At 33.7% G+C, this 9985-nt stretch overlaps 1 protein-coding gene across 1 annotated transcript in view; it reads left to right on the top strand.

Annotated features, from left to right (window-relative positions):
* Window positions 1-264: 264 nt before the first annotated feature.
* Window positions 265-9985, top strand: part of LOC143669753 (uncharacterized) — a 48172-nt gene continuing 38451 nt past the window's right edge. Inside the window, 2 exon segments of the mRNA XM_077144347.1 lie at window positions 265-332; window positions 4999-5034. The gene's annotated coding sequence lies outside the window, so the exon portion shown is untranslated.

Raw genomic sequence — 9985 nt, 5'->3', positions numbered from 1 at the left:
TGAACCTTCAATATTGACTGTGCTGAGGAGTTCACTTCACCCAGGCTCAGTCTCTGGGCATTGAACAATCTGAATACAGTCTCAGTTATTTAGTCACTGAGGGAGCAGACACATTTTCACAATGAAAAAGAGCCCACAACTTCCTGCACTGTGGACCACCGACCAGCAGAGGGAGCGCGAAAACACTTTTTCTGACCAAAACTTGCCAGAAACACCTCCTGGCTCATTTCCCCCACTAGGCGCCCCAACCACAGGAAGGACAAAGCAATTTCTTCCTGTGGGACCCACGGAGGAGGCGCCCATACCTCGTGGAGTACTTGGGCCATGTTCGGGTGAGTAAATAGCTTCTTGTTCATGCCTGAGACTGAGGTAGGGACTTTGTTGCTGTTCTCTGTGGTTTATTTTTAAATAGGAAGCACAGAATCTTCATTTTATGCACTCTTTTCTTGTAGTTCGTCCTCTACTTTCTTAGCAAGAGGCGTACGAGCGAAGTGTCTGCTCATCGGGGGTTTTGCCAGGTCAGAAACTGGGATTATTTTATGGAATCTATGCTTTCTAGTGACAATCCTAGGAGAGATATACAGAGAGGGGGAAATCATTCTAAAATACTGAAATTGATATGTAAAATGCTTCAACCTTCTGGTAGATCAGTTGAGGGACCAGCCAGGCTGGCTGAGCCACATCTCGGAGTCCGAAGTGAACGGGGAAATGGTATATGCCTTTGTTATTTACTTTTTTGTTTAATTTTTCCTGCAAAAATTACATAGTTGAAATAATGTTGAAGCATTTACAAGTAAAGGTAATACAACTCCCAACATTAATGCTACGTGTTATTTACCCAAATTCCATCATTCATAATAATTTTACTTTCATGGCTTTAATAAAAGCAAATTTTTAAGTAAAGTTTTTGAAATATACTTTAAAAATTTTTCTGTTTTCAAATACGACATTTTACAATTTCTTATAACTATGTAACGACCTTAAGTTACTTTTACATTTAACTTACTAAAATACTTTAGTTTTAGTGCGACTGATACTATTTATAAAGGTAGATAGATAGAGGTGATAATTGCAGAGAATGAGAATGACCTAAATGCCCCTGAATTGTACACTTTAAATTGCTTATTTGCCATGTGAATTTAACAAATATGCAAGTTTGAAGTGCGGATATGCTTTCCTTGAGTAAAATTCATGCATGAACAGAAATTAGTTTTTGATACTCAAGACACTGTTGTGGTTTTCAATACCTAGTATTGCATACTGTTTAAATCTACTTAAGATGAAATTTGTGCAGCACTTAAATTATCAGTTTATCGAAGAGCCATGTCAGAGGCTGTTTTTTGTTTGTTTTTGTTTTTTGCCACTCAGATGTGTTCACTGAAACTAAATTTCTCCTGTATAAAATTTAAACTCTGAATCTGCACTTAGTTTAGCTTTGTATATTTCCTTGGAAAGCTGAAATCAGTAAGTCTACAATCTCATCATTTTGTATATGTCTATTTCTTGTAAGTATCACTATTTCAAAAGGTTATGAATCATTTGCAAATCTTTTCTCTTTCTCTAATTTGAAATTTGAAAATATATTTATGTCTAGTTAAGTTTCATTCTAATGATATCCACTGAAGGTGGAATAGGTCTAAGAACCATCCATCTATGTATATTGTTTGGATTTTTGTTCAGATTTATTAACTAATTTCTCTTGGTGCAGTATATCATCTCAGACCAATAAGTCTCATAAATGTTTGTAATCACGTTTCAACAAGAATCAGTGCCCTAACTACATGTGTTGCCCTCCCAGCTTGGCACATAAAAGTAAACCCTCACATTTGATATCCCGTGGCACTTCTCCACCTTGCAAATCCCTGATGTGATCAAATCCTGACCTCATTCCCCTAATATCTACCAAAAGTCACTAATATCTATCGAAAGACTACTGAGGTGGCATGTGTGTGAAGGTAGTTCAGTGGTAGAATTCTTGCCTGCTGTGCAGGAATCCTGGGTTTGATTTCTGGCCCTTGCACTTTCCAAATAAACAGACATGCAAGCAAACAAAAGGGAAGCAAAACCAAACAAAAAAGTTCATCAAATGCTGCTGCTATAAAGGGATACTCACATGGGAAAAGAATGAAATGTGACCCTGCCATACTGCATTCAAAGAATTAAAAAAGACTGCTGAAGTGGAAAGAGATAGATAATCCTGAGAAACACACATACACAGACAGGCAAAAAAAGCCAAGTGCAGAAATATGACCAAAATATGATCCACCTCCTGAAAGCATAGTGAGCACAAAAAATTCTGGAGTAGCACATCCCTGGTTTAGAGAATGGATTTATATAATATATGGTTTTCTCCATGGCTTTCAACTGGGTTAAAATGCAGCCAGTCTCCAAAATATGCAGCAGGGGAAATGCAAACACCTCAGTGTTTCCACAAAGAACCCAAATCATTGAGGACACCAATGACATACTGTGATTATTATAATAATGACACATTTACTATGTAATAGCATCCAAACTCTTAAAATCCTGATTGTTTCAAATTTCTGGTTGAATTGCATTTAGGTAGATTTGAGTACTTTAGTGCCATGAGAGTGGAATGAATGTTTTACTTTTATTTCACAAAATTGCAGGGTCTTTAATTTTCATATCTGCATTATATAGGAAAAGAAATTACACTGGTTTTTTTTTTGAGATGTTTTGCCACTCAAGCATTATGGAAAGAAATAAAATTACATATTTTATAATAGAAAGTCCACTACTCAATATGAAGAAAGGAATAATAGACCAGGCATCTGCTCTGGAGAAAAAATAAATATAGGCAACTGATGACTTTTTAAAAAACAATCTTGCAATCTTCCATTTAGAACATGATTTCCAATTAAGGCCCTAATAGTGTTTTGGGGGATTTGGGAGATGAACATGTGTGTTTTTAAAGTAATTTATTTTGAAATAATATCAAATAGTATAAAAAATTACAAGAGTAGGTACAAAGATTTCCTGATCCCATTACTAAGTTTCTCCAGCTGTTAGGATTTAACCATATTTGATCACAAACAAACATTTTATAAAAATACTCCATTGTATTTATTGACAAAACAAAGGCATATTCCTAAAACATTTCAAATCATAAATCAACTTAGATTCAATGCTATAAACCCACTTACAGAGCCCTTCAACTTTTATCCATTGTTCCACCCTTTGCAAACTGTCTAAAAATATCTATTTTTTCCAGTTGACTTCAATATGGAACTCCTCATGAGGTTCTTTTATTTTTACATCTTCAACAAATTCAAGGAGCACATATGACCCAGACTTAATCTGCTCAGTGTTCCCTTTTGAGATTTAGGCCCAACATTCCCAGTAGAAACCCAGCTTGAAGCTATGCTTTATTTACAGCATTCAATCAATCATGATCTGAGATCCACTTCCTCACACATCAGTGATGTGAATTTCATAACCTGTTGAAATTTCTTAAAGTTCTTCCATATGCAAAAACATGTTTTCACTTTGTATTATAATGTCATTTTATGAAGACGTATTTTGAGATTATATCAATACTGTGTTCTCCATTCATCCTCCACCCACAATCCTTTCAACCCAGTCAACCACCCTCTAATGGTTGCCATCCTGTCATATTTTCCATTTCCAACAGAGATCTATATTTTATTTGGCTTACTGCCTTACAAGGGGTTTGCTTGCTCACTGGCTATGTTACAGCACTCAAACATCATATATTCTATTTTATTCAATGTATTCTCATCTACTATTTATTTAATGTTCAAATTGTACCTGATTGCATTAGTGGAATCTCCTGCAAGATGATTCAAGTGAGGCCTCAAGTAAGTCACCTCTCCTTAGTCTAGGTGGGATTCAAGAAGAAAGAATCAAATTATAATTGATTTCAATTTCCATATTGGATTCTATGATACAGATCTCATTTCTTTCATTAAGATTTTTAGGCATCCATCTTTGGATATTTAAAATTCACTGGTGCCATTCTAAATTTTCTCTTAATGTACCCCTTTAGTCCTAATGTCAATGTATCCTAAACCTAAAGAGCTCACGTGGACACAGATATCTCATCATGCCATTTTCCTTTAAATTTGTCAATGCACGCACACTGTTCTTAGAGCAAGGACTATAGGGCTTACAGTTGTCCTCAGACCCTGAATTTTTTCTCTCTGTCACTCTTTGCCATCCAGTCTACCCCAGTTGCCTGCAATTCATTCCACTCTCAATTTCTGCAAAGAACAGTCTACTGTCGCTGGGATTTTGTGCGTTTTCTCATTAAAAAATTTTTTTCATTTTTTAACTCTAAATTATCCTTTGTAAACTAAACTTAAACACCACAGGGCAGACAATTGACTGTTTTGTTTGTTTGCCTATATATTTGCATTGACTAACACAGCTTTGACTCAAAGAGATTATTAATTGCTTTAAAAATGTTGCATAATAACTAAGCTAGAAAGACAAAAGGTAACATAAAATTATGAGTAATATAAAAAGTAGAATACATGATTACATAAAGTACCTGCTTTTCAAAAATATGCACTTTTTTAAACAGTAAATTTTTAAGAGTAAATATTATAAAGTGGACAAGGTAGATTTCTAGGAATTGGCCATCTTGTCAAAGATATCTAATCTGTTTGGGCAGAAATGTTTTGAAGTATTTTCTTAAAACCCATTTGATTTCTGAGGCTGTCAGAAATGTCACCACTTTTGTTGCTAACTATAATGAATTGTTTCTCCTCTCTTTTATTCTTTATCTAGCTACCAGATTTTCAAATTTGTTGATCTTTTCAAAGACGAACTTTTAGTTGTATTGATTCTACTGTTTTTCAGTTCTCTGATTTATCTGTGATCTAATCTTTATTTCCTTCCTTCTACCAGATTTGGATTTAGTTTGTTTTTCTTTTGCTATTTCCTTAAGCTGTAAATTCTGATATAATTTAAAATTGTTATTATTTTTAAATACAGTTTTTTTTTTTGCATAGGCAGGCACCAGGAATTGAACCCAGGTCTCCAGCATGACAGGTGAGAAATCTGCCTCTATGCCACCATTGCTCACCCTAAATACAAGTGTTTATGGCTAAATTTACATAATAGAGAATGTAAATTTCTCTATTAGCAAGATTTTTAGTGCATCCTATAAGTTATGTTGTATATTCAATTTTGTATATCTTCTAAGTGTTTTTTAATATTCCTCATGATTTCGTGTGTGACCCTTTGGTTGATTGAGCATATTGTTCAATTTCCACATGTGTGGAACTTCCCACTTTCCCTTTTGTTATCAATTTCCAATTTCATTTCACTCAGTCAAAGAAGTTACTTATGTTTTCAGTGTTTTTTTAATATAGGTTATAGTGTAACATGTGATCTATTCTGTGAATGTTCCACATGGACTTCAGAAGAACATATATTCTGCTGGAAGTAGTTGGATTAGTGTTGTTTAAGTCCTTTATTTCCTTATCAATCATCTGTCTAGTTTTTCTATTGTGAAATGGAAAATTGAACTGTCCAACTATTATAGTAGAACTATCTACCATAATAGAGAGTTATATGTCTATCCAAATAGACACGTATTTATTTTTTCCTCCATATATTTTGGTGCTCTGCTGTTCCCTGTGTTAAGTTTATAATTCTAACCTCTCCTTGATAGGTTGACACTTTCATATATATATAAAATGTAGTTTTTTGTTTTTTATAACTATGGTTACTTTAATTTTTATCTATTATTCTAGTGTGCCTGTTTAATTTCTAGGTATTATTTGCTTATAGTATCTCAGTACTGTTTTCCATTCCTTCATTTTTAGCCTCTCTGGTCTTTGTATCTAAAGTGGTTCTCATACGGGCAATAAATGCTTGCACCAAGCTCTGTTCTAATTAAGGAATTACTTTAAATGAAAATTTATTAAGATAAATGAGAACAGAGCTTGGCATAATGAATAAAATTCCTTACAATGCAAGGCATAAAACTTCCATTTTAATTGTTTTCTCTGTGTATTTTTTATTATTAAATCCTCCATTATTTTGTAGTGTGCCATTTCAATTCCCTTCTCATTTCACTTTTTCCTTTAACATTATTGAAATAATATCTAAATTGCAGGGTGTTCTACTTTGCTCACTGCCAGAATGCAATATACCAGAAACAGAATGGCATTTAGAAAGGAGAATTTAATAAGTTACAATTTTACAGTCTGAAGGTCATGAAAATGTTCCAATTAAAGCAAATCTTTAAAAATGTCCAAATGAAGGCACAAGAGGTTACATTCACTTAAGAAAGGCCTATGACGTTCAGGGTTTCTCTCTCAACTGGAAAGGCACATGGTGAACATGGCAATGCTGCTTGCTTTCTCTCCAGGCTTCTTGTTTCACAAAGCTCTCTTGGGGGCACTTTCCTTTTTCATCTCCAAATGTCTCGACTTGTGGTTCTTCTGTGGTTCTGATGCTCTTTCCTTGTTCTCCACTTTCCTCAAAATGCTTCCTCTTTTAAAGAATTCTAGTAAACTAATCAAGACCCGCCTGGAACGGGTAGAGCCACACCTCTATGGAGATAATCTAATCAAGTTCCCAGCATACAGTGCTGGATAGGGCTTAAAGAAATAGCTTCCTCCACAAGATTGGGTTAGGATTGAAGCATGGCTTTTCTAGGGTACATAAATCCTTTAAAACTGGCACACAGGGAAAATGCAAAAAATAAAGAATATCAAAACACAACCCTGCCCCTATGTCTTTTTTAGTAGTTTTTATATTTTGCCACATTTGCCATTCCTTCTTTCTTCCTTTATGTCTTTCTCCTTCCTAAATATTTGAGAGTATCCTGGACACACCATTTTCTTTGCACAGAATACTTCTATGTAAATATCCTTAGAACTAGGATAGTCACTAATGGAACTGCCTTATGTAGAGTTAACAAGTTATACACATTAATATCATTACAAGGCATATGTCCAACAAGGTCTTTTCAAGTCTTTTCTCCAATATTAGATCCCATCTTGGGGTAAGAAAAGAGACAGTATAACATGTATGCTGTATATATGTTTCCACAACTTAAAAAAGAGCAACAAAAGAGACCAAGACAATTTTTAAATTCTGGAAACATATATACAGCATACATGTTACCATCTCAAACACTCCTAAGAATAACATTCACTGAGATTAGTTATATGGACAATGTTGGACTATGCTCACCACCATTCATTTCCAGAAACTTTACTTTACCCTAAGCAGAAATTCTGTGCCCATTGTGCATCAATTCACTATTGCCTATCTATCCTGCACCAGATAAGCTCTAATCTATTTTCTGTCTTTGAACGTGCTCATTTTAGTTATTCAAATGAGTGAAATCATACAATATGTCTGTATGTGCCTGACATTTCATTCAATGTGATGTCTTCTAGTTCATCCATAGTAGCATGTGTCAGTACTTCATTATACAGCTGAATAATATTCCATTGTATGTTTATATAACACACTTTATCTCCTCTGTTTGATGCATACTTGGGTTACTTCCATCTTTTAGATATAATAAAAACATTTCTGTAAGTATTGCTCTACAATTACAAGTTTGAGTTTCCTGTTCTTTGGGGAATATATCTATAAGTAGAATGCCAGGTCAGATGATAGTTGTATGTTTAACTATTTGATAAATCTCCAAAGTCTTTCACACAGTGGTTGCATCATTTTATATTCACACCAGAAATGTACAAGGTTTTCTAATTCACTGCACCTTATGAGTATTTATTTTTTTAATAGCAACCATTCTCATGGGTGTGAAGTATATATATCATTGTGATCTTTTTAGAATTTGTTCTTATGGTACCAATTACTACTCACAGTTTCCCATTTAACCACTTTCAAGTGGACATTTCAGTTGGATCAATTACATTTGTGACATTGTGCTACTATCACCAAAGTCTATTATCCCACTTCTTCATCACCTCAAACAGAAATTTTCTACTCATCAAACAATAACTGCTTTTCCTTCTGTTCACCTCCAGACTTTGGTAGCAGCATAATTTTGTAACACAGCAGCCATTGATCACTATGAAATTTCCTTCTTTCACTTATTCTGTATAAACAAGTTCATACAATATTTGTCATTTTGTGTCTCACTTATTTTATACAATATGTCTTCGTGATTCATGCATGTTATAGTATGTATCAGATCTTCGTTCACTTTTACAGCTGAATAATACTCCACTGTATGTATGCCACTTTTTTAAACAGTTTTTATTCACACACTGTACAATTGATTCTAAGTGTACAATCAAAGGCTCTTTGTAAAATCACATAGTTATGCATTCATCATTACTTTTAATATGAAAACATTCTCACTTCCTCCAAAAGAAATACCATACCCTTTATATCCTCTTATTATTGACAGTTAGGTTTGATTTGGTAACTTTGTTATAATTAATGAAGTAATATTACAGTGTTACTGTTAACTATAGACCTTAGTTTGTAAGAGAATATTAATTTTATTTTGAATTAATTTTATATTTTTATTTTATAACATATATACAAAGCAAAGAAAGACAAAAGCAATAGTTTTCAAGACATTTGTCAACAAGTAGTTACAGGACAGATCCCAGAGTTTGTCTTGGGCTACCATATCACCATTTCAGATTTTGTCTTCTAGCTGCTCCAAAACATTTGTATAACACTTTTTGTTTACTCATTCACCTATTAATGGACATGGGTTGCTTCCACTTTTTATAGCCTTTGAACAATGCTGCTGTAAACATTGGTATACCATATTATCAGTGTCCCTACCTTTTGAGTTTATACCAAGAAGTTGCACTGTTAGGTTATATGGGAATTCCATTTTCAACTTTCTGCAGAACTGCCAAATTGCTCTCCATAGTGACTGTACCATTTTACAGTGCCACTAGCAATAATATCAGGATCCCTATTTCTCTGTATCTTCATCAAAACTTATTATTCTTGACTTGGTTAGCAATAGCCATGTTGAGGGTGGAAAGTGGTATTTCATTTTGATTTGATTTGCATTTCTCTGATAACCTATGAGATTGAATATTTTTTCATGTACAGTTGGCTATTTATATTTTCTTTGGAGAAGTTCTACTTAAATCAGTAATGAAGCCATACTGTCCTAGATGTTACTGCATTGGGAGGTTTTTGATAACTGATGTAGTACTTAATTGTTCTTGGTCTTTTTAAGATTATATTTCTTACTGAGTCAGCTTAGTCAATTTGTGTGCCTCTGGGAATTTGTCCATTTCATGTGCTATCTACTTTATTAGCACACAGTCATTCTTAATATCTTACAATCCCTTTTATTTCACTATTTCCCCTTTCAGTTCAAATGATTTTTGTTATTTGTGTACTCTCTTTTTGTTTCTTTATCAATCTATCTAATCTTTGTCACAAGTCTGGGTGTCTTGTATTTTCCTTTTCATTCATCTTAAGATATTTCCAAATTTCATGGTGATTTTTTCTTTGCTACTTTGGATTCTTATGAGTGCATTGTTTAATTTCCACATATTTGTAAATTTTCATGTTCTGTTGTTACTGATAAATTAGATTCATTTCATTTTGTTCAGGTTAGCTCCTTTATATAATTTCAATCTTTTCAATTTGTTGAAACTTGTATTCCAATATGTTTGTGATATAATATACAGTCTGTCCTAAGGAATGATCCTTCTTCACTTCAAAAAAATATTTACTCTGTTGTTTTCAAACTATTTGTGTTGCCTGTTTCTCATACTCTCCCTCTCTATGTATGTTATATACAACTATATATGTCTGTTGCATCTACTTGATACATATTATTATTCAAGTCCCCTTTTTCTTTTGGCCTTCAGTGTGGATGTGTTAGCCATTATTTAAAGTGATTTTTTGAAGTCTTCTACTATTAATATGGAATCACCTCTTTCTCCCATCAATCTGTGAATGTTTGCGTCACATATTTCAGGCCTCATAATTTTTATTTACATGTGTTTGCATCCTCAAATTTTATTGT

Source organism: Tamandua tetradactyla, chromosome 26 (genome assembly GCF_023851605.1).
Source record: "Tamandua tetradactyla isolate mTamTet1 chromosome 26, mTamTet1.pri, whole genome shotgun sequence".
Classification (NCBI taxonomy): domain Eukaryota; kingdom Metazoa; phylum Chordata; class Mammalia; order Pilosa; family Myrmecophagidae; genus Tamandua; species Tamandua tetradactyla.
The sequence above is the reverse complement of the archived record's forward strand: the minus strand, read 5'-3'. Positions and strand labels throughout refer to the sequence as shown.